Raw genomic sequence first — 22,372 nt, 5'->3', positions numbered from 1 at the left:
ATTGACTCTAATATCATCAAATATCTTCCATATTGAGCCGAGTCCATGGAAAATTAAACTAATTCATGTCATAAGATGGAAAATCTTTAAAGTCCGATTGAGGAAAAACATAAAATAGTACAAGACAGGGAAGAAGGAGAGTAAACTTGCAGGACATATTGTTTTACACACAGTTGCTCAAGTTGAGTAGGAAATTGGTTCTAGGCTTCCTGGTTTTTAAAGATAATGAGGAATGAGAAAAGATTATATGTGTCATTTATAAAGAGAAAATACATTGTTCTTAGGGAAATAATCATATATTTCTAGAAAAGAGAGACAAGTAAAATCTCCAAAAATCATTGTCTGAGGGAGGAGAGGTGTACTCTCTGTGTCCCCCTTGGACAGTGAATTTCTTAAATCATTAGAGGATGCCACGTTTGTCAAGAACACTGAGAAAGTGTGGTGTCAGTCTCCATTGGCTCAGTGGATGCAAAGTATGCTATCAAGTCTTTTCAGGAGACCTCATCAACCATCAGGTCTGAGGATTTGTAAGGAGTTGTATTTATGTTAATCCACCGATTCTCAAATAATGTCACTACTACCATTGTATACCTCTTCATTGGAGTCATTCCTGGAACTCAAATGATATTCACATAAAAGCATTTGGATCCCTGTTGCTTTTAATTAATCTGTATAATATCTATAGATTGTTCAGGGTGAAAATTAAGACAAGCATTTTGATCCTTGGCAGTGCCTCAGAATCTTTCATGGAAAAATGTGTGAATAGTCCCAGGCCCCACAAGAGTTCCACAAAATCAAAATATCTTGGGGCAGAAGACCAGCATCAGTATTTTCAAAAAGTTTTGGAGGTAATTTTGATGTAGAGCCATGGTTGAAAATCTCTGCCCTAGTAATTGCCTCTGTTTGCCAAAAAAAAAAAAAAAAAAAAAAACCCAGATACGCTTAAAAATGAGAAGGAGGAGGATTACCTACTGACAACTACCTTTAAAAATCAGTTGGCACCAGCCTGCCTGACTGGCTCAGTCAGTAGAGTATTTGACTCTTGATCTCAGGGTTTTAAATTCAAGTCTCACATTGGGTATACAGATCACTTGAAAGTAAAATCTTAAAAAAAAAAATTGACTGGTACTGCTTCCTATATTTTAGAATTGCTTCAGATTATAGCCCGTTCTCTACAAAATTTAGTTATGTGCTATTTATAAAAGCATGGCACTTAAGGACTCTAATAGCATTGCCATTAATTATTCTGTTAAACTTTAATAGAAAATCACTTTCTAATATATTAAAGCTTCTGTAATAATTACTTGATCCAAAATAGAGGTAATCTCTGGCTACCTCTGTTCCATGCGCTGATTTCATATATCTTCATTTTCTACCTTCCACTTACATTATGATAGTTTGCTTAAGAGACCCTGAGCAATGTGGAATAGAGATTGTGCAGAGCCGAGTGAAGTCAAAATGACTTTCAGGAGTTTCCTATCCATTAGGTCTTATTTCTGTAGTTACTATGGCCAAGGACAGATGGTCTGTGAAACACAAAGGCTGAACATAATGTTATCTCAAACAAATACCTCTGATGGCTCAGTGGTACAGATAAGCTATTAATACAGAAATACCCTTTTTGGAATTTGAAGTCTAACTTATCTCTGAGGGTAAATGCATGCCTGCTACAAAATTTTTTTTTTTTTTGCCTGCCACAAATTTTATTAGTGCTTCTTTTGTATCCAAACCTCGCACCATATGTCAGTGTGATTCATCTCAGATTGGAGTGTGTTTTACATAAGAAAAATTCATTGTGCAATTTAACTTCAAAGGATAGGACAGAAAGCGTATTGTTGTTTGTGCTATGAATTTGACACTCTACCATTTACTTGGGTGGTTTGGGTTTTGGTTATGTGGCTCTCATGGTCAGAACCTACCTCAAGATCCCCAATTCCCAGGGTCTAAATTCCATCCTATTTATCTTAAAGCTCACTCTCTTTGTCTGGAGACAGTGTTACAGTAAGTAGGTATGGAGATGCTTTCTACTTCCCATCATTTCTTTCCTTGATGTGCTTAAACACTCTTCTTTGCTTCTTTCTATTGAGTTTCTTTTGGTCAGTCTCTGGGTCTTTCTGTCCATCCACCTGGGTCTTTTACTTTCTCCATTTTGTGATAGGCTGTAGGAATTAGTATCTCTCCTGTACCTGCTACATATTTCCATTGGCATATTTAATAGGAAAATTGCTATTATATAGTTGGGATGAGTTTAGAGAGTAGTTTTTGACTCATTTTATGCCTAAGGTTTTTACATTATGTGAATTTTATTTTGTTTGGGGTTGAAAACTACAATGTATGCAAATGAGTTAGGAAAGATGTCTCAGTTCATATGATAGGAATGAACAAATGAACTTCTTGTGACATTAGACATTTCCAGCAATATTGTAGTCTTCACTTAAATAAGATACAAATGTCAGTCTGGTACCTATTAATATTTACATATTAAGCATTACACATCGTGTAACACAGGTTCCTACTCTCAAAGAACTTACAGTCTGGTTAGTTAGAAAAGACAAAAACTTTTATTTTTATTTTACTTTTTTTAAGACAAAAACTTTAACTTCAAGTTCTTATGAAGTTAGAGAATTTAATGCATTTTAACTTGAAGCTTACTTTTCCAGTTTCTTCATGGTTACTCCTGATAGTGTGAATATTGTAGAGAATATTGAAAAATCATGATTAAAAAAAAAAAAAAAAAGAAAAATCATGATTGACCCCATCACACATCTATGAATTCCTACTTTATCCAGCTCTTTAACAGCGGTCTGACTTAATTCTAATGAATTCCTTTTCCTATTTCTTATGTCAACTACCTCACAGCCCCTCACCCCTGCGTTGGTTCTTTTTTTGAAAACCACTTTGTCCTTGCCAATAACTGCTATTTCTTGTGTTGATTTTAGCCATTCTGACAGGTGTGAGGTGATATTTCATTGAAGTTCTGATTTGTATTTCCCTGATGATGAGTGATGTTGAGCATCTTTTCATGTGTCTGTTAGCCATCTGCATGTCTTCTTTGGAAAAATATCTATTCATGTTCTCTGTCAATTTTTTAGTTTGATTATTAGCTTTTGGATGTTGAGTTTTAGAAGTTCTTTATATATTTTCAATACTAATCCTTTGTCAGATACATCATTCACAAATATATTTTCCCATTCTGTAGGTTGCCTTTTAATTTTGTTGATTGTTTCCTTTGCTGTGCAGAAAATTTTTATTTTGATGAAGTCTCATAGTCTATTTTTGCTTTTGTTTCTCTTGTCTCAGGGGACATATCTAGAAAGAGGTTTCTATAGCTGGTATCAAAGAAGTTACTGTCTGTGTTCTCCTCTAGGATTTTAATGGTGAGGATGTGGGGAAAGGGGAATCCCACTATGCTAGTGGTGGGAGTGTAAACTGGTATAACCACTCTGGAAAATATTATGGAGGTTTCTCAAAAAGTTAAAAATAGGACTACTCTATGATTCAGAAATTGCACTACTAGGTTTTTACCCAAAGAATACAAAAATGCTGATTCAAAGGGATATATGCACCCCAATGTTTATAGAATCATTATCAACAACAGCCAAACTATGGAAAGAGCCCAAGTGTCCATCAATAGGTGAATGGATAAAGCAGATGTGGTATATATACAATGGAATATTACTCAGTCATCAAAAAGAAAGAAATCTTGCCATCTGCAATGACATGGATGGAGTTTGAAAGTATTAGGCTAAGAGAAGTCCATCAGAGGAAGACAAAACTCATGATTTCACTCATGTGGAATTTAAGAAACAAAACAAATGAGTATAAGGAAAACAAGAGAGGTAAACCAAGAAACAGATTCTTAACTATATGGAACGAACTGATGGTTACTGGAGGGGAGGTGGGTAGGGGGATGAGTGAAATATGTGATGGGGATTAAGGAGGGCACTTGCAATGAGCACCTGGTGTTCTACGGAAGTGTTGAATCACTGAATGGTATACTTGAAAGTGATATTCACTATATATTAGGTAACTAGAATTTAAATAAAAACTTAAAAAATAAAAAGAAATACCACTTTATTAAGTTATAATTGACATAAAAAAGCTATACATATCTAATATACACAACTTAATGAGTTTGGAGATAAGTATATGTCTGTGTAACCATCACCACAATTTATGCCATAATCATATTCGTTACCTGCAAACGTTTCCTCCTGTTCCATTAATTAATTAATTATTATTTTTGTGCATTATTCTTAGGTGTATGTTTCTTGTTACAGTCATTTCCTGAGGTTAGATTAGTCCATTTCTATCCCAATGACCTGGGATCTGCTCTACATCTGAATTTGGTCATAATTAGCTTGATTCACTTGGGTTATCCTAAATCCTTTTACTGGCCTCCATGCCTCTCTGCTCCTTCATTCTGATGTACACCACCTTTGTTGGTTTTTTCCAGCATCTGTATGCCACTTATAGTTTTGTTTGTATTCCTGTGATTTTGTTTTTTGTGTGATATGATTTTTTATTTTGTGCTTGGATATGCTTCCCTTGAAAGTCTCAGTCTCTTAATATTGTAATAAGTGCCCAGGAACTTGTCTTATTGACTCCAGTCGTGACTCTCCCTTCAGCTTTCACATCAGTACTCTCCACATGCAATTTCCTGTCAAGTAATATATGATATTTCATATATTGGTTTCTACCTGCATCTCCAACTGCTCTACAAATGCACAAATTTCTGCCATATTGTATTATTCACTGTAATCCCAGCAAGTTTGAATTCTGAGACCAGTTGAGAGTGCTCTGGGCATTCCTCAATTTGAGGTAAAAAGAAAAGCAATACAAGGGCACAATAAAATAATGAACAAAAACATTAAAATAATTTTGCAATAAAGAAGTATGATAAACCAAAAATATAGTGGGAACTATCAAATGCCTAGGTAATTAAGTAATGTTAGTTATAATAAGTTAATTTCAGCTATCAAATTGATATAAAATTTAAAAATAATGAGTCATAGTGTTAGTTATGTGTGAGTTTTTATTAGACTCACAATCACCTAAAAATAGGAGGCACGTCATGCCCGCAGGACCACACAGGAAAGCACAGGGAAGATGAGCAGGCTGAGAGAGACACAGAGAGAGAGAGATTGAGAGACTAGTAGAGGGAGAGAGAGGCTGGTGGGTAGGACCCTTTATTGTGACTTCTCTGGGTGGGACTGGATGAGACAAGGTAAGCAAGCTAAGCAAGTCGGAAATAATTTGGGTGGGCTCTGAGCTGTTAGGGTGATTCTTAGTTGTTCAGTAATTGGCCCTGCAGTGATTAGGGTGGGAATAGTGGCACGAGCCTGATAAAATGAGGCACATGGGGTATGGACTAAGATTGGTTGGTTTGCAAATCAAAGACATGCTCCCAGGCAAGTCATTTACTATCTCGAGGGAATTAGCTACCCATAGGAGGGACAATTCCTCCCCAGTTAGCAAGGCTCTAGATATCAGAGCATAAAGAAAACACAAAATAAAAAAAATGTAGTCAACACAACGATTGTGAGTAATCTCATTTACATGTCATAACAATTGTTTCCCTCTTTAAATTGCCAATTTTCTCCAAGAGTCTTGCAAGAGAAGAACAAAGTTAGAGAACTTTTACCATCTGACTTCAAGGATAACTGTAAAGCTACAGTAATCAAGACAGAGTGGCATTGACATAGGATAGATAAAGAGATCAATGGAGCAGAATAGAAGGTCCTTGCCAACAGATATTTGAAAAGGTTAGCAGTTCAATTCAATGGGTAAAAACTATCATTTTAACAAATAGGGCTGGAATAACTTATGAACATATGGAGGAAAAGTGGACCTTGACATTCATCTGATACTGCCCTCAAAATTAATTAAAGCATGGACCTAACATAAGAACTAAAATCGTTAGGTTTCTAGAGGAAAATTTCTTTTATAAGAACAAAACATTCTACATGATCTTTATGATCTTGGAGTAGGCAAAGATCCTCTTAGGACGATAAATTCATTCACTGCAGTAGAAAGAAAATTAAGAAATCTATCTCACTGAAATTAATATATAACAAAAAAAGCCAATAATAAAAAAAGAATAGCCCAATGAAAATGAGCAAAACTCTTGAACACACATCTCACTGAAGAGGCTCAAATGGATAATAATCAAAAGAAGAGGGGTTCAACATCATTAGTTATCAGGGAAATGTAAATTAAGTACACAGTGAATTGCTACTCTTTACTCCCACTGGAATAGCTACAGTTAAAAGGACTAATAATGCTAAATGTTAGTGATGAGGAGGTACAGCAAGGGTTCTCATTTTGGAAATCTGTTAGTGCTGGTTTGTAGCTCCCGCTGAGTTCCCCAGGTGACATCTGAAACTGGCTCTTGTACATGGGGGACAGGGGCAATGGCAATGGGAGACCCCTCCAAGTTGGTAGGTGGCAGGTTTCACAAACAAGCGCAGGGGTAGTCTTGGGCGTTTGCAAGATGAGCAGGTCTCTACACTGTCCCATCAGAATTTTAAAAGTTTACATAAAGGTCTTAACAAGGATCAGTCCAGACCATCTCAACAACACATGGCCCTCTCAAAAGGCTGCAGCCTTGCCGTGGCACCCAGTGCGGGTCTGATGGGCAGGCCACATCTTCCAGGGACAGGGGAAGGGATAAGAGGCTCCCATTGCCTGGCTCCAGCTCGCAGACCAACCAGAGGTCCCGTCCTCTCAAGGACCTCCCCCAGCAGATAGTTCCTGATCAAATTAACCATAAATTTATCTCCTGAGGTGCAAATCCTACTCCTACGTATTTTTCCAAAAGAACTAACATTTTCCTCTAGATTTTCATTTACCTTCTGCCTAGGTTTTAGTAACGTAGACTAAATATGTTTGCTTTTTGCTCTTGTTCCCATAATTAGGTGGAATCAATACACAACGCCAATGAGTGTTTTCTCTAGAGAAATAAGTTAGAATTTTTTGCTGCAGAGGCAACCTGACCATTTTCTCTATTTCATTACAATTGTAATGCAGATAATAATAGTGTCTATAATACAACCTGCTTATCTGTTGGTGGTGAGGATTAAATGAGGTACAACATGTAAAACACAAATGTGGATGGTGATGATGATTATCATAATTTGTTAACCTAAAGAAATAATTTATTAGTCTGGCTCCACTTTCTTGTAGGAATTTTCTTTTCAGTCTGTGACTTAATTTTTCCATTTCTGGGACATTTCCTTAACATACCTTTTTTATTTTTCTTTCCTAGTCCTTTGATTTTGTTCTTTGGTAACACTATGTATGCAATTGCTGGATCGCCTTTACCTATTTTCCTTTAAAAAAAGATTTTATTTTATTTTTTTAAAAGATTTTATTTATTTGACAGAGACAGAGCAAGAAAACACAAGCAGGGGGAGTAGGAGAGGGAGAGGCAGGCTCCTGCTGAGTAGGGAGCCCAATGTGGGGCTCAATCCCAGGACCCTGAGATCATGACCTGAGCCAAAGGAAGACGCTTAACTGACTGAGCCACCCAGGCGCCCCTAAAGATTTTATTTTTAAGTAATCTCTACACCTAATGTGGGGCTTGAACTTACAACCCTGAGACCAAGAACTTCATGCTCTAGCGACTGAGCCAGCCAGGCACCCCTCCTTTACTTATATCTTCCTAAAGAAATATTCCCTTTCTAATGTTTTAAAATCCTTTTTCATTTTATTACTCATTTTTATGTAACTGTGCTGTATGTTTCTAATTGTGTTTTCAGTTTATATTTTTGGTTATTTTTCTTTATGCTGCTTCCAATGTAATTGTTATTTTTGTGATGAATCTTTTTTCCCCCTTCCATTTCTTTCTTGAGCTGAATTAGCTTATTTTCCACCTTCTATTGCTATTTTTCTATGACTTCTCTGAATTCTAGTATCTCTGATTCGTGTTTTCGTTTAAGAGGCACTTGCTTCATTATGCTCTTCATATTTAGTAAACTGTATTTGGCTACAACTTTTATTTATTTATTCTCCATGTCATTATTATTGGAGTAACTATTCTACACCTTTTATTTATTTTCCTTCCCTTTTTAAAAATAGATCTTATTGTTTTTTTTCTTAATTATTTCTTCAGTTTTTGAATAAGGTGAATTATTCTTGGATAATCTATTTGCAGGAGAGTTTGATAAAGAGAGGGTAGTGTTATGATCCAGACTCATAGGAATTCTACTTATGACATGGGCTGTATAAATTCTTGTAGCTTTTATTCCTCTCTAGTCAACTAAAAATGGTACTTTAGGCTGTTTTTAATCTTTATCCTTGTCTCTTGCTCAGTTGCCAAAATATAGCTTATCTATGTGTTTCCTAAATTAGCTCCACTCTCCCAGATATTTTAGACTTGATGCCAAATAGAATCCATTGGTTCACAACCTCTGGAGCTTTGCTGGGTGAAATCTGAAACTGGCCTCTGTACAGGGAGGACAAGGAGAGACTGAAGAGGCCAACTAATCCGGATTGGTAGGTGGCAAGTTAATAAACAAGGGAACTTACTTCCAAGGCTTGTCTCGGGCAGCTGCAAGACCAGTCGATCTCTGTATCCACCCGGCAAAATTATAAGTTTGTATAGAGGTCTTAACTAGGGTCAGTTACCATAGAGAGTCTCAACTGCACATTGCTCTTTCTGGGCTGTGTCCTTGAAAATGCTTCCCACTGTGGGAGAATGTACACTCCAAGGACAGGGAAAGGGGTGAGGGCACATCCCTCCCTGGGCACATCCTCTCGATTATCTCCTCTAACAGGACCCAAGGGGGCTTCCTTATTAATCTACACAGCTCATTTATCCTGTTGTAAGTATGAAATAATTAAAAGAATATCTTAGAGTATGCCACTTACTTTAGCATTTTTTACCTCTGATGGTACTTCATATCTTGCTGTATTTTTTTTTAAGATTTTATTTATTTATTTGAGAGAGAGAGAGAGAGTGAATGAGAGGGAGGGAGTGAGAGAATCTGAAGCAGACTCTGCACTGACCACAAAGCCTGACATGGGGCTTGACCCCCCAACTGTGAGCTCATGACCTGAGCTGAAACCAAGAGTGGGATGCTCAATTGACTGAGCCATCACGGCAACCCCCTTGCTGTACTATCTGACTTTCACGACTCTTTGTAACCCTTCTATTGTTTTACGATCTGGAGGTTCAGATTTCTCTAGTTTAATCAAGAATAGATTTATATTTTCTTTTTCATATTACTTATAGAGGAGGCAATGCTCAATTTATTTTATTACAATTAAATCAGAAGTTCCACCAGACTCATATATATCCCAGTCTATCAAAGTGCTTAATGGAAAGGGTCTTCATTTTGCCATAGTCTGCTGAGGTTGGACAGTGCGTGTTTTTCTTTTTTTTTTTTTTTTTAATTAATTTATTTATTTATTTATGATAGTTACACAGAGAGAGAGAGAGAGAGAGAGAGAGAGAGAGACGCAGAGACACAGGCAGAGGGAGAAGCAGGCTCCATGCACCGGGAGCCCGACGTGGGATTCGATCCCGGGTCTCCAGGATCGCGCCCTGGGCCAAAGGCAGGCGCCAAACCGCTGCGCCACCCAGGGATCCCTGGTGCGTGTTTTTCAATAGCAAATTTCTTTCTTCATCTTTATATAGGTCTGCATGTATTGAAATCAATGTTTATGTGTTACCTTTATTTAAAAAATAAACTTGAAGGAAAAATTCTAAATATTGATTGTGATTATGCAGGAAAGAAACCACTGAAGCCCCAAATTTTGTAGATATACCAGATTCTAGGAAAATACTAGCCATCTAGCAGTTCACAAATACCAAATGGGAAAAGATGTAGAAATAAAAATCAAGGTATAGAACAGAAGTCCAGGGATAAGCCAGTCAGGGATGAATTAGAGATTGGTGTGGGAGAAGAGATGAGGTCTGGAGAGCTCTGCATTTATGAGCCATGTGGGAAAATGGTGTGGGGGTGTTTTGGTCTGGGTTAAAGGATGGTGTGTCAGCAGGAAACAAGCAGGCTAGGTACAGTCACTCCTCCATGCTTGACCCTGCCAGCTGGAAAATACAGCTTAGAAAATTTTTACTCATTCTTTTAGTTACAGTTCAAAGATGATCAGTTCTCTCTGGCTTTCTGGGTTCCTACTATCTCCCATTCCATTTTGATTTCCTCGTTTCCCCTGGCTGTTTGGGTATTATCTCTGCTACAGCACTTAAAAAGGGCATTTAGATTATTATTTGTTTGCTTATTTAGATTATGAATTTTTAGATTATAGATTCTTTGAAGACTAGGATTTAATCACATGATTTCTAGTTCCTAACACATAATTTGGGATATACTGAATTCTTAATAAAGGTCACACATTTTATTGAATCATGGTGTTTTTATATATCATTAAATGTCCTAGCATGATGGATGCCTTAAAAGTTTGATTACATTTAGCTTAAAAGTCTTCAGTGCCTCAGTTTTAATTTTTGTAGTGATATTTGAAATATCTGCGTGCAGTTATAGTTTCTGTAATTTAAATACCTAGAAATCTTTAATATAATTGCAAATATTTTATAGAAACATGTTTCATTCATTTCAAGCCTTTTTGACCATTCTGTGGAAAATTCTAATTTTAAGGAAAGTTATAGGTCGTAGAATCACAGTGTGTAAAATTTTCATTGCTTGCCCTTTGTGGGTTTTTCAATTAATCTGAGGAATTTTAGTTCTAACCAACCTGGACTAAAATACGTTTCCTTAGACTGTGTTTAACTCATGGCAACAGGCCAGTTGCAGAATGATTCTCAGAGTTACTTTCCAATGTTTTGATGATCTGTGATCTGAACATATTGTGTATACTAGCAAAGACTGCAAGTCTGATTTGCTCTGTTATTTTCATAAATAAAATTTGTTGAATCTTTACTAATTCCAAGCACTGTGCTAAATACTTTACACAAACTGTTGACTTTGATTCCTCATTTTATTGATAAGAAAACTAAATTTTGGTTAGATTAAGTAACATGACTTAACCTCATTCAACTGGAAAGTGATTGAACAGACAGTGTAACCCCAAAGTCCATATTCTTTGCCACTATGCTATCTTACCTCCGTAAAGGATGAATGAAAAATAGCTACTGAATTTGACTCATTTTGATAAAACATTGCTCAGTAACACTTCTGGTTCTGCTTCCGCAGACTCAAAGTCAGGTCTAGAGAGGCTCAGAGGTTTCTTGGCACATGATACAACTTAACAGAATTTTTCAATTACTATGCAGAACATCATGGAGCCAGTCTCAAACTCATCTGATTTGTGTGCTTGAAATTCCAATCCCTTGTGAAATGGCTGAGGATGTTTAAAATTGGAAGAAACTTCAGTAGGCTGTCCTTCTGTGACCTCTTTTTCTGCCTCAATCACAAAGCATATGTGAGTCTGGGGAGAGCAAGGTAGAGACTGTTTCATAAGCAACAAGGTTATGTTACTGGGCATTGTGTGTGTGTGTGTGTGTGTGTGTGTGTGTGTGTATCAGCTAAAGTCCCTAATTTTAATTAAAAAACACTCAGAAATGTTTAGTTCAAAACTGAAAATCAAGGTATGGATTTAATGGGAAAATTTCTATCTATTTTATTTTGTAAATGCCAATAAATACAAGGTTTCAGAGTTATAAATGGGCTCAGATGCTTGTGGTGGGGAAGATACTGGTTTGTATATACATATATATCAAAAAAATAGTTTTGATCCCTGGAGTGTTTTTTTAAAAAAATTGAAACAGATTCTCCTAGGACAGTTAAATTCCAAGTAGGTGATTTGAACATATGTATATGGCTTTTTGGATTTTAGTCATTCAATCTGAAATGTATTTTTTTTATATATATAAGGACAATTTAAGCAACTAATCAGGCAAGTAAATGTATAAACGATTTGAAAAATATGGAACTATTTTCTTAAAAACAAAATAAACCAACACAAGGGCTAGAATAAATGACCAAATACACTGCCTTTCTTTTCTTTTCTTTTCTTTTCTTTTCTTTTCTTTTCTTTTCTTTTCTTTTCTTTTCTTTTCTTTTCTCTTTTCTTTCTTTCTTTTCTTTTCTTTCTTTTTTTCTCTTTCTTTCTTTCTTTCTTTCTTTCTTTCTTTCTTTCTTTCTTTCTTTCTTTCTTTCTTTCTCTCTCTCTCTCTCTCTCTCTCCCTCTCTCTCTTTCTTTCTTTTTTCTCCATAAATTTATGCTATGCCTAAACAGAAGAAAGGGAAAAATTGAAAGAGGCAAGAGGCAGGACATGGGCTATTGTAGCACATCTTGTGTTCAGATCAACATAATACCTGGGGTGTGTGGTAAGCAGCTGTGAGAAGGATAGGTGATTTCCCACCTCCCAGGAGTTAGTTCTTTGGGATAGAGAATGAATAGCAATTCCTGCTGCTGGCAGTGAAGTGGGCATTTAATTTCAGAGAATCTGAATGCAATGAATAAGTAGTATAAAACCTACTAAAGTTACACCAGAATATATTTCTACATTTAAGTATGTGGAATAAATTAGAGTATCAATTTATAGGGGAATTATTCAGCTATATCAGATCAGCTGTAATAATTGAATTTTGCTCTTGGATCTGCTATCATAATAATTACCAGATTAGTTTTCCAGGCCAGGTACAACAATTGACTGTAATGAATGCTCCCTCTGCACTCAGAATGTACAGAGGTGATGCAGGCAGGGTCTCAGTATCCTAACCAACTGTTATAAACAAGGTCTTTAGGGGCCTGAGTAGATATTTTTCCAAAGAAGACGTACAAATGACCAATAGATACATAAAAAGATGCTCAGCATCAAGGATCATCAGGGAAATGCAAATCAAAACCACAGTGAGATATCATCTCCTACCTTTAGGGTAGTTATTATCAAATAGACAGGAGGTAAATGCTGGTGTGGATGTGGAAAAAAGGGAAAGTTGTGCACTGTTGTTGGGAATGGAGACTGGTGCAGCCACTCTGGAGAATAGTATGGAGGTTCCTCAAGAAATTCCACTTCTGGTTCTATATCCAAGGAAGTGAAATAATTGTTTCAAAGAGATTTCTGTACTCCCACAACAGCCAAGGTAGGGGAACAGCTGAAGTGTCTATCAATGGACACTTAAGAATTTTTTTCCTTTATCCACTTTTTTTAATTTGCTAAAACATATAAAATAAAATTTACCATCTTAGCCATTTGCAACCCTATGCTTCAGTGGTATTAAATACATTCAGTTTTTATGTAGCCATCGCCACCATCCATCCTCATAACACATTTCATTTTGTAATACTCAAAGTCTATACCTATTAGACAATACCTCCTCATTCTCCCCTCCTCCCAGCTCCTGGTGAACACTATGATGCTATTTGTCTTTATGATATTGACTCCTCTAAGTACCTCGAACAGGTGGAATGACACAGTATGTGGCTTTTTCACTTAGCACAATGTCCTCAAGGTTCATGTTGTACCATTCGCAGGATTTCCTTCCTTTTTTAAGGTGGAATGATATTTCATTGAATGTATATACCACATTTTGCTTATCCACTCTTTGGTTGATGGACACCTGTATGCTCCATGTTTTAGCTATTGTGAATAATGCTGCTATAATGTGGAGTATGAATAACTTTTTGAGATCCTGCTTTTAATTCTTTTTGGGTATATACCCAGAGAAATTGCTAAATCGTATTATATTTCTATTGTTAATATGTTGAGGAAGCTCCATACTGCTTTTTTCCAGTTGCTAAACCATTTTACCTTCCTACCTAACATTTGTTGCTGACACTTGTTTTTTTGAAACTAGCCATCCTAATGGGTGTGTGGCGATATTGCAGTTTTGATTTACACTTCCCTTATGTACAGTGTCTTTTCATGAGCTTACTGGTTATTCATATGTCTTCTTTGGAGAAATGTCTACTTGAAATCTTTGCCCATTTTTGAATCAATTTGTTGAGTTTTAGGAATTCTCTATATATTCTGGGCATTAATCTCTTTTCAGATATATGACTTGAAAATATTTTCTTCCATTTGTGGGTTGCCTTTTCACTCTGTGAATAGTGACTATTGATGGATAAAGAAGATATGATATAAATATACACTGGTATTGTATTCAGCCTTAAGAAAGAAAGGAATCCTATCATTTGTGACAACATGAATGAATCTGGAGGTCACTAGGGTAAGGGAAATAAGCCAGATAGAGAAAGATGAATACTGCACGATATCACTCATATGTGGAATCTAAAAAACAAAAAGTTGAACTTGTAGAAAGAGAGACCAGAAGAGTCATTGCCAGGGGCTGGGGACTGAGGGGCAAGGGAAATACGGAGAGGTTGGTAAAGGGCACAGACTTCAGGGAGGTCTGAGGATCTAATGTGTAACACGGTGACTATGTTGACAGCACTGAATTGTATAATTTAAATTTGCTAAGAGAGTAAAACTGAAATGTTTTCATCAAAAAAAAAAAGAGAAATATATGAGGTGATGGATGTGAATGTATTAAGTAGCTCCATGTGTTCGTTCTTTCTCAATGTACACGTATATCAAATCATCAGAGTGTACACTTTAAATATCATACACTTGTGTATGTCAGTTATACCTCAGTAAAGCTGAGAAAAAAGAGTAGCCTCTTGGAATATTTATAAAAAAATATAAAAATAAAATACAAACAAAAAAAAAAAACAAGCCCTGTGTTGGGGTTACTATAGTATGTTATTGTAGCGCTGGATATGGAGGTAGAATGGACAATTTTGTATATCCCTTCACTATACAAAAAAGTTGAATCATTCAATCAGCCACTTACTATTTACTGAGCACCTATTATGTGTGTTTTGATACAATGGAAGGGATTCAAGGCCGTGCTATCTGATCACAGAACACAGAAAGAAAAGGAAAGGAAGAAAAAGGGATCAAAGATAAACTTTACCAAACTGACCCTGAGCCTTGCTTAGGGAGAAATCATGTATGCAAACTAAAAGTCGCTGAGGCCTCCTTTGCCCTCATGTCCTAACTTGTCTCCACCTAAAATGCCATGATGGTGTGAGAAATAAGTCATTAATAACAGTTTTAAAATACATGTAGATTAATATGCTACTCCTATAATTTGAGATCTGACTAAATGGAAGCTTATATGAGCTAAAAAGACTATTCACGACAGGTCCTTTGCTGGCCCTAATAACCTCTCTCTACTACTTAGAAAGGGCTCCTCTTCTTCAACACAGGTTACTACCATCGTATGATTTTTTAAAAATCAGACACCATACTGCCATCCAGCAGGAAATCATCATAACACATATACAAATATGCGCCCTCTTTGGTGTGCATCCCCCCTGTCCCCTGAGTTAGCAATGACCTAACCTATCACTTTGATTCAGGACACCATGAGCATGTGTATTAGCTAAATGTTTCCTCTGATAAAAGTGAACATTTACCGAGTACCAGCTTCATCTGACATTTACATGAAAAGGGCTCAGAACAGTACCTAGAACACGTGGTGGTGATATCAGCTTTTTATGCTATTAACCCACTTGAGCCACAAAAAAAAATTCTACAAGATGGCTACTCTTAAGCTTTTTCACTAAAATGCAGTGCACATATTCCTAAAAAAAAAAAAATCACATTTTGCAAAAGTTTGCAATAAACCAGCAGAATTCATACTGAGTATTGGGTTAAAAGGAGACCATTCAAAACAAATGAAACTTTCTAAGGACAGTGTCAATAGATTTAATTAAAATGGCACATTTAAAAAACATGATAAATGCCTGATAAGTAAAATGGGAATTTATGTGTAGTTTTTTCTTTCTCAATAATATAGAAAAAAAATGCTAAAGAAAATGAGGGATTTTAACTTTCTGAAAATGTGGAGTTGCTGGACTGATGGCAGTGTAAGAAAGAATAGACACTCTTTTAGATTTTATTTATTTATTTATTCATGAGAGATACACAGAGAGAGGCAGAGACCTAGGAAGAGGGAGAAGCAGGTTCCCTGTGGGGAGCCTGATGTGGGACTCGATCCCAGGACCCTGGGATCACGACCTGAGCTGAAGGCAGACGCTCAACCACTGAGCCACCCAGGTGTCCCAGAACAGACACTCGATACAGAGATGATATGCACCAGTCAGGAAACCATGTAGATGATCGTGGCAAGCCAGGTTATGTGCCAAATCAAGTCCAACTTGCCCAACAGTCAGAGGGAGACCATTTTGCACCATGCACAGCCCTGCATTCCCCCCCAGCTCACTGCACAGGGTCTTCATATATTTTGCATTCAGCTGCTGATACTCAGTGGTGCAAAACACAAACAGGTAGAGAAAATCTCACGGGAACCGGCACATATGCGTCGTATTGCTGGCATTCTCTCATTTACCAATCATGAGCGAGTCAATTCACATTACACAGACACATGTTGTAGGAGAACAAAGGTATCATCTTCATGTCACAAATGAGAAAACTGAGGTACCAGAGGGGTGGTGGGTGGGTGGAGGGGTGAAATGGATGATGGGGATTCAGGAGTGTTGTGATGAGTACCAGGTGTTGTATGGAAGTGTTGAATCACTATATTGTATCCCTGAACCTAATATCACACTGTATGTCAACTAACTGGAATTTTAAAACTTAAAAAAATAAAGAGTATTTAGTATTTAGAGGCCCCTCGCCCCCTCCCCCCACAAAAGAATTTGCTTCAGAAAAAAACCATTAGTGAGCTATTTAGAACTTGCTGATTATTTCCCAGGTGACTTGGAGGCGAGAAGTAATATGACATACGTCTATAAGCAAAAATCCTGGGATATCCTTAAATATTTCTCTCTAAAGACCCTTTCTTTGCCACAAGCCCATCTAGTGTCACTTTGCTCACTTCTCTGATTTATTGCCTAAACTTATAACTTTATTCTCCTTCCTTCCAGATTTTTCCTGGACTTTCTTTTTTTTTTTTTTTCCTGGACTTTCAAATGTGATTTTATTAAGGAAGAAATCTATCTTCTTCAGTCTCTACCTGTTTGTTCACTTGCATACTAACTAATATGGGAGCCCAGCAAAATAGAATCATCTAACTACCAAGATGTAAACTCTCTGCCACTTGGTGTTATAGTAACTGAGATTTTATTTTATTTTATTTTATTTTATTTTATTTTATTTTATTTTATTTTATTTTATTTTATTTATTTATTTTTGTAACTGAGATTTTAAAAAATTACATACTTATTTGTCATATGTAATTCACAATGCGGGACAAGATACCAATAGATTCAACTGTCTCCCCAAATATTTACCTTTAAACAAATTCATCACCAACAAAGCCTACTAATGAAATGATATTCACTTGCTGTAGGGCAGGTTGTGTGTGTGTTTGTGTGTGTTAGGTCCTTTATTCTTTCTTGGTCTCTTTTCTTAGTCAACCACTCTACTTTTTTTTTCTCTTTTCCAATTTTTAAGTTTATTTATTTTTAAAAATTTTATTTAAAGTCAATTAATTAATATACAACATATTATTGGTTCCAGAGATAGAGGTCAGTGATTAGATAAGACTGATAAAGCTATCTGTTGTGATCAGGGCCACGTGACTGGTTTTTGGGCTAAATCTGTAAAGAAAAATGCTAATTCTGGCATAGGCTCTGGATAAGAAAAAGGATTCAAGGTTGGCTCCAGTGACTCTTGTACCCTTTATTACTTATCATTTCCGGCCTGAGGTTTTCTCTCCCTATTCACAGCAGGGATTCTCCAAGATGTTTCAGTTCACAGCTACCCGCAAAAAATCACACATCTTCATGTTCTCTCTCTCGGTGTAGCATTTCAGTCTTAGAGTGATTTTAGGAATGTGTTCCTAGATAACTTGGCACACAGCTGCACCAGCTGATTAGCTGCAGAATGTTCCATCTAGTGTCTCTCGGGCAGATTTCACAATTTGCCTTGTGGGTGACTGAATCATGCACATAAGGATCATGATGACTATCTTGGCCATCGCATGTCAGAGCCTTTTCAGTCACCTGAACTTGTATTTTAAGAAAGAGGAAACTGTTAAAATTTTAGTTCTTATTTGGTGATGTTTTAAAAGAAAACTAAGGATTGCTACGGCTGAGGTCAAAGAGGTCGCTGGCTGCGTTCTACTCCAGAATTTTAATGGTTTCCAATCTCACATGTAGGTCTTTCATGTATTTTGAATTTATTTTTGTGTAAGGTGTAAGAAAGCGGTTCAGTTTCATTCTGATACTTGCGGCTGTTCAGTTTTCCCAAAATCATTTGTTGAAGAGACTCTTTTTACCATTGGATATTCTTTCCTCTTTGCAAAGACTAATCAATCATATGGTTGTGGGAACCCATTTCTGCGTTCTATATTCTGCTCCACTGATCTATGTGTCTGTTTTTGTGCCAGCCCTATACTGTTTTGATCACTACAGGTTTGTAATGTAATTTGAAGTCCGGAATTGTGATGTTTCCAGCTTTGCTTTTCTTTTTCAAGATTGCTTTGGCTATTTGAGGTCTTTTGTGGTTCCATACAAATTTTAGTATTGTTTGTTCTAGCTCTGAGAAAAATGCTGTTGATATCTTGATGGGGATTGCATTAAATATGTAGATTGCTAAAAAAAAAAAAAAAAAATATGTAGATTGCTTTAAGTACTTAGATTGTCTATTCTTCTTGTGTGAGTTTGGCATATTTTATCTTTTAAGGAATTGCTCCATTTCATGTAGGTTATCAAATTTATGCGCATAGAGTTGTTCATTGTATTCCTTTATTATCCATTTAGTAAAGGATAATTATCCATTTATCATCCATTTTTATAGAGGAATCTGTAGTGATGTCCTCTCATTTCTGACATTAGTAATTTGAATCTGTTTTTTTTTTTTTTTTTTTTTTTTTTTTTTTAGTTAGGCTGGCTAGAGGCCTCTTAATTTTATTGATCTTTTCAACCAGCATTTGATTTTGTTTTTTTCTTATTGATTTCCTATTTTCGATTTCATTGATTTCTGCTCTAATTTTTATTATTTAATTTAGTTACTTTGGATCTAATTTGCTCATTTTTTCTGGTTTCCTCAGGTAGGAGCTTAGATGATTGATTTTAAAACTTTCTTCTTTGCTCATATATACACTTAATTCTATAAATTTCCTTCTAAGTACTACTTTAACTGCATCTCACAAATTTTGGTTAGTTGTGTTTTCATTTTCACTTAGTTTAAAATATTTCAAAATCATCCTGGAGATTTCTTCTTTGACACATGTGTTATATGGAAGTGTGTTGCTTAATGTCCACATATTTGGGGGTTTTCCAGCTAACTGTTTGTTATTGATTTCTAGGTTAGTTCCATTGTGGGCTGAGAGCAGACATTGTATGCTTTTCAGTTTTGGAAGTTTGAGCAGAGATATCCTCAAGTGCGGAGATTGTCTCCTCCATCACGTATAACCTACTTATCAGCCCAATCAAAGGCATTCTTCATTTCTGTTACAGTGTTTTTGATTTCTAGCTTTCCTTTATGGTTCTTCCTTAGAATTCCGATGCCTCTGCTTACGTTGCCCATCTCTCCTTGCATACTATCTACTTTTTTCATTAGAGCCCTTAGTAGGTCAATCACAGTTGTTTTAAATTCCTGGTCTGAAAAAAAAAAAAAAAATAAATTCCTGGTCTGATCATTCCAACATCTCTGTCATATCTGAGTCTGCTTCTGATGCTTGCTCTGTCTCTTCAAACTTTTTTTCTCCCTTTTTGTATGTCTTGTAATTTTTTCTTGATACCTAAACATGGTTTGCTGGGTAAAAGGAACTGCAATAAATAACCTTTTGGTGATATAGCGGTCAATTCTAAGGTAAGGGAAGTGTTCAATAGTCCTATGACTAAGTTTTAGGCTTTTAGTGAGCAATAAAATGTCTGAATATTAGCTAAATTTAAAAACTAGTATGGTTTTCTACTCTAATAATAAACTTCAGTGAAGTTAATGAAAAAATTGTAATAGTAACAAAACTATGAAATACTTAAGAATAAATTTAGTGAATGACCAAGGTCATGTTTTATTATTTAATAAATGGTGTTGACACAATAGAGGTCTATCATACGTTACAAATTGAGTGTAAGAAATAAGGTGATAAAACTCCTACAATAAAATCTAGGCTACATGCACAACCTATACCTTTTTGAAAGACTTTTTTTTTTTAAAAAGATTTATTTATTTATTTGAGAGATAGTAGGAAGAGGGGTGGGGTTGGGGAGAGAGAGGGGATGAGTCTCCAGCAGACTCCCACTGAGCATGAAGCCCAATGTGGGGCTCGATCCCATGACTGCAAGATCATGACCTAAGCTGAAATCCAGAGTTGGTCCCTAACCAACTGAACCATCCAGGTGCCCCTTTGGAAGATCTTCTTAAATAAGCCTAGAAACTTAGATAGGCATATTTGATTTAAAAAAATTTAAAATATATGGTAAAAATTCAATTAAAACAAATACATATGTAATATCTATAAATATCTGACATATGATATTTGTTATATTGCCTATTTGTTATATTAACAGATGGATAGACAAACAACATGACAAACTTGACTAGGCAATGAATTAAAGAGCAAATCCAAATGACGAACAAACCTGAAAGGATTGTCTAACTCACAATCAGGAAAAGGCAAATTTAAGGTAATACCCAGATATCACTTCACAGCAGATTGGCTAAAATTGAATAGACTGCTAACACCAGTTGCTTCTGGGAAGTAGGAAACAGGAGCTCTCAAATGTGCTTGTGGAAATATTAATTTAATCATTTTTGGGAAAGCAACTAGGGAATATCAAAATTTTAAAAATACACATGCCTTTTAACTCAACAGCTAATATTTTCTCAAATAACACAAAATAGTTCACAGGATCTTAAAATCCAAGAATCTGAGAGTTTCCTTCTATCGTGTACCCCCAGATTAAACATTAATAATGAAGGATTATCCTCCATCTATGGAATTCTCAGTGAACTGAGAATTAAAATAGATATAGTACCATAAAAGTGATCTAGCTATTGCTCCTCTACTGGATAAATTAAGGAAATACATTTGGATGCAACAACTGCTTCAGAATGTCATTCCCACAAATAAAAAGTAAAGCCAAAACAAAGCAAGTTATACATATACTTAAGGGCAATGCATTGAAAAAATATTTTGTGTAAGTGCTTCTTCTTTTGTAAACCTTCCTTTACAATTATTTTCATTTTAAAATATACAGCAAATACTTAAAATAACAGATATTTACAGGGACCAGATAGAGAACATATGTGTAAACATTTGCCCTAATGCTTAAATCCTTAATTGAAGGAACTGAGTGAGTGTGTGTGGAGGAGGGAATGTTTGCTTTTGCTTACCACATGCCCATCATTGGGCCTGCAGTTTTGGGTTATTTACACTGTTGAGAGTGTTCTCCACTTGTACCTGTGAGACAAGGTGGCCTAGGGCCTAGGGTCCACCATCTTCCATGGAAGAGCTGGGCCTGCAGCTTTGTAAGCAAGTAAACATCATACCACCTTTGAACACTAGGTATTGTCTCCATTTCGCAGATGAGGGATCTGAAGCATAGGGACGTTAGGTCATTGGCATAGGTCACATATCTAATAAGTGACAAGACAAAGCTTTTCACTATAGCACAGTTGTGTATTCCAGTGATGAACAGTTGAGGGCCATTTTTATTTTATAATTCCATGTTTGTTTTAATATGTAAGAAAGACTACGAAAATCATGCATGCTTATAATGTCACATATATTATTGCCAAGTTTTAAAATGAATTGATTTTAAAGATAAATATTACACAACTAATAGTACGAATGGCATGTGGACATGACAACATATCAGGACTAAGTTTGTTTGAACTTTTTGCTCTTCTTTTTTCTACCAATAACTTTATATGCCATACAGTTACCTTACAGGATAAAATCACCGTTTGGCATTTTGCTATACAGTTTAGCTCTAGCCAGCTGACCTCTAAATCTCTCTTCCTGAGGACTGCCCACTGGAGCCCAGGAAGTTGATTTGCTGTACTTGAAGGACACATGGGCAAAGTCAGCTAGATGCCCACCACACTCTTTCTCTTTTTCTATTTCAAGATCTCCATTGTATCACTTCCACTAAGATGTCAAATAACACAGACTCAGAATGCTCTAATATCTCTTTTTAAAATAAAGCTGTTTATAAAAATCAATGGCTTATAAGATATGTCTCTATATACTGTGTAGTTAACCAATGAATGTTTATTATGCCCTTTTTGTATGTAAGGCATTATATTAACTTCTTTGAGCACTGTCTTCTTGGCTTCATAATATTATAATTGAAGAGCATGAGATGTATATGTGAAAAGTGAACTTATAAAAAAAGTGGTGGTAGACTCCAGGATGCTCATTTTAAAAGGACAGTAGGATGCATTGGAAATGTCATAATTCAG

This window comes from Canis aureus, chromosome 13 (assembly GCF_053574225.1).
Source record: "Canis aureus isolate CA01 chromosome 13, VMU_Caureus_v.1.0, whole genome shotgun sequence".
In the NCBI taxonomy this organism is placed as follows: Eukaryota; Metazoa; Chordata; class Mammalia; order Carnivora; family Canidae; genus Canis; species Canis aureus.
This window is presented reverse-complemented; position numbering follows the sequence as displayed.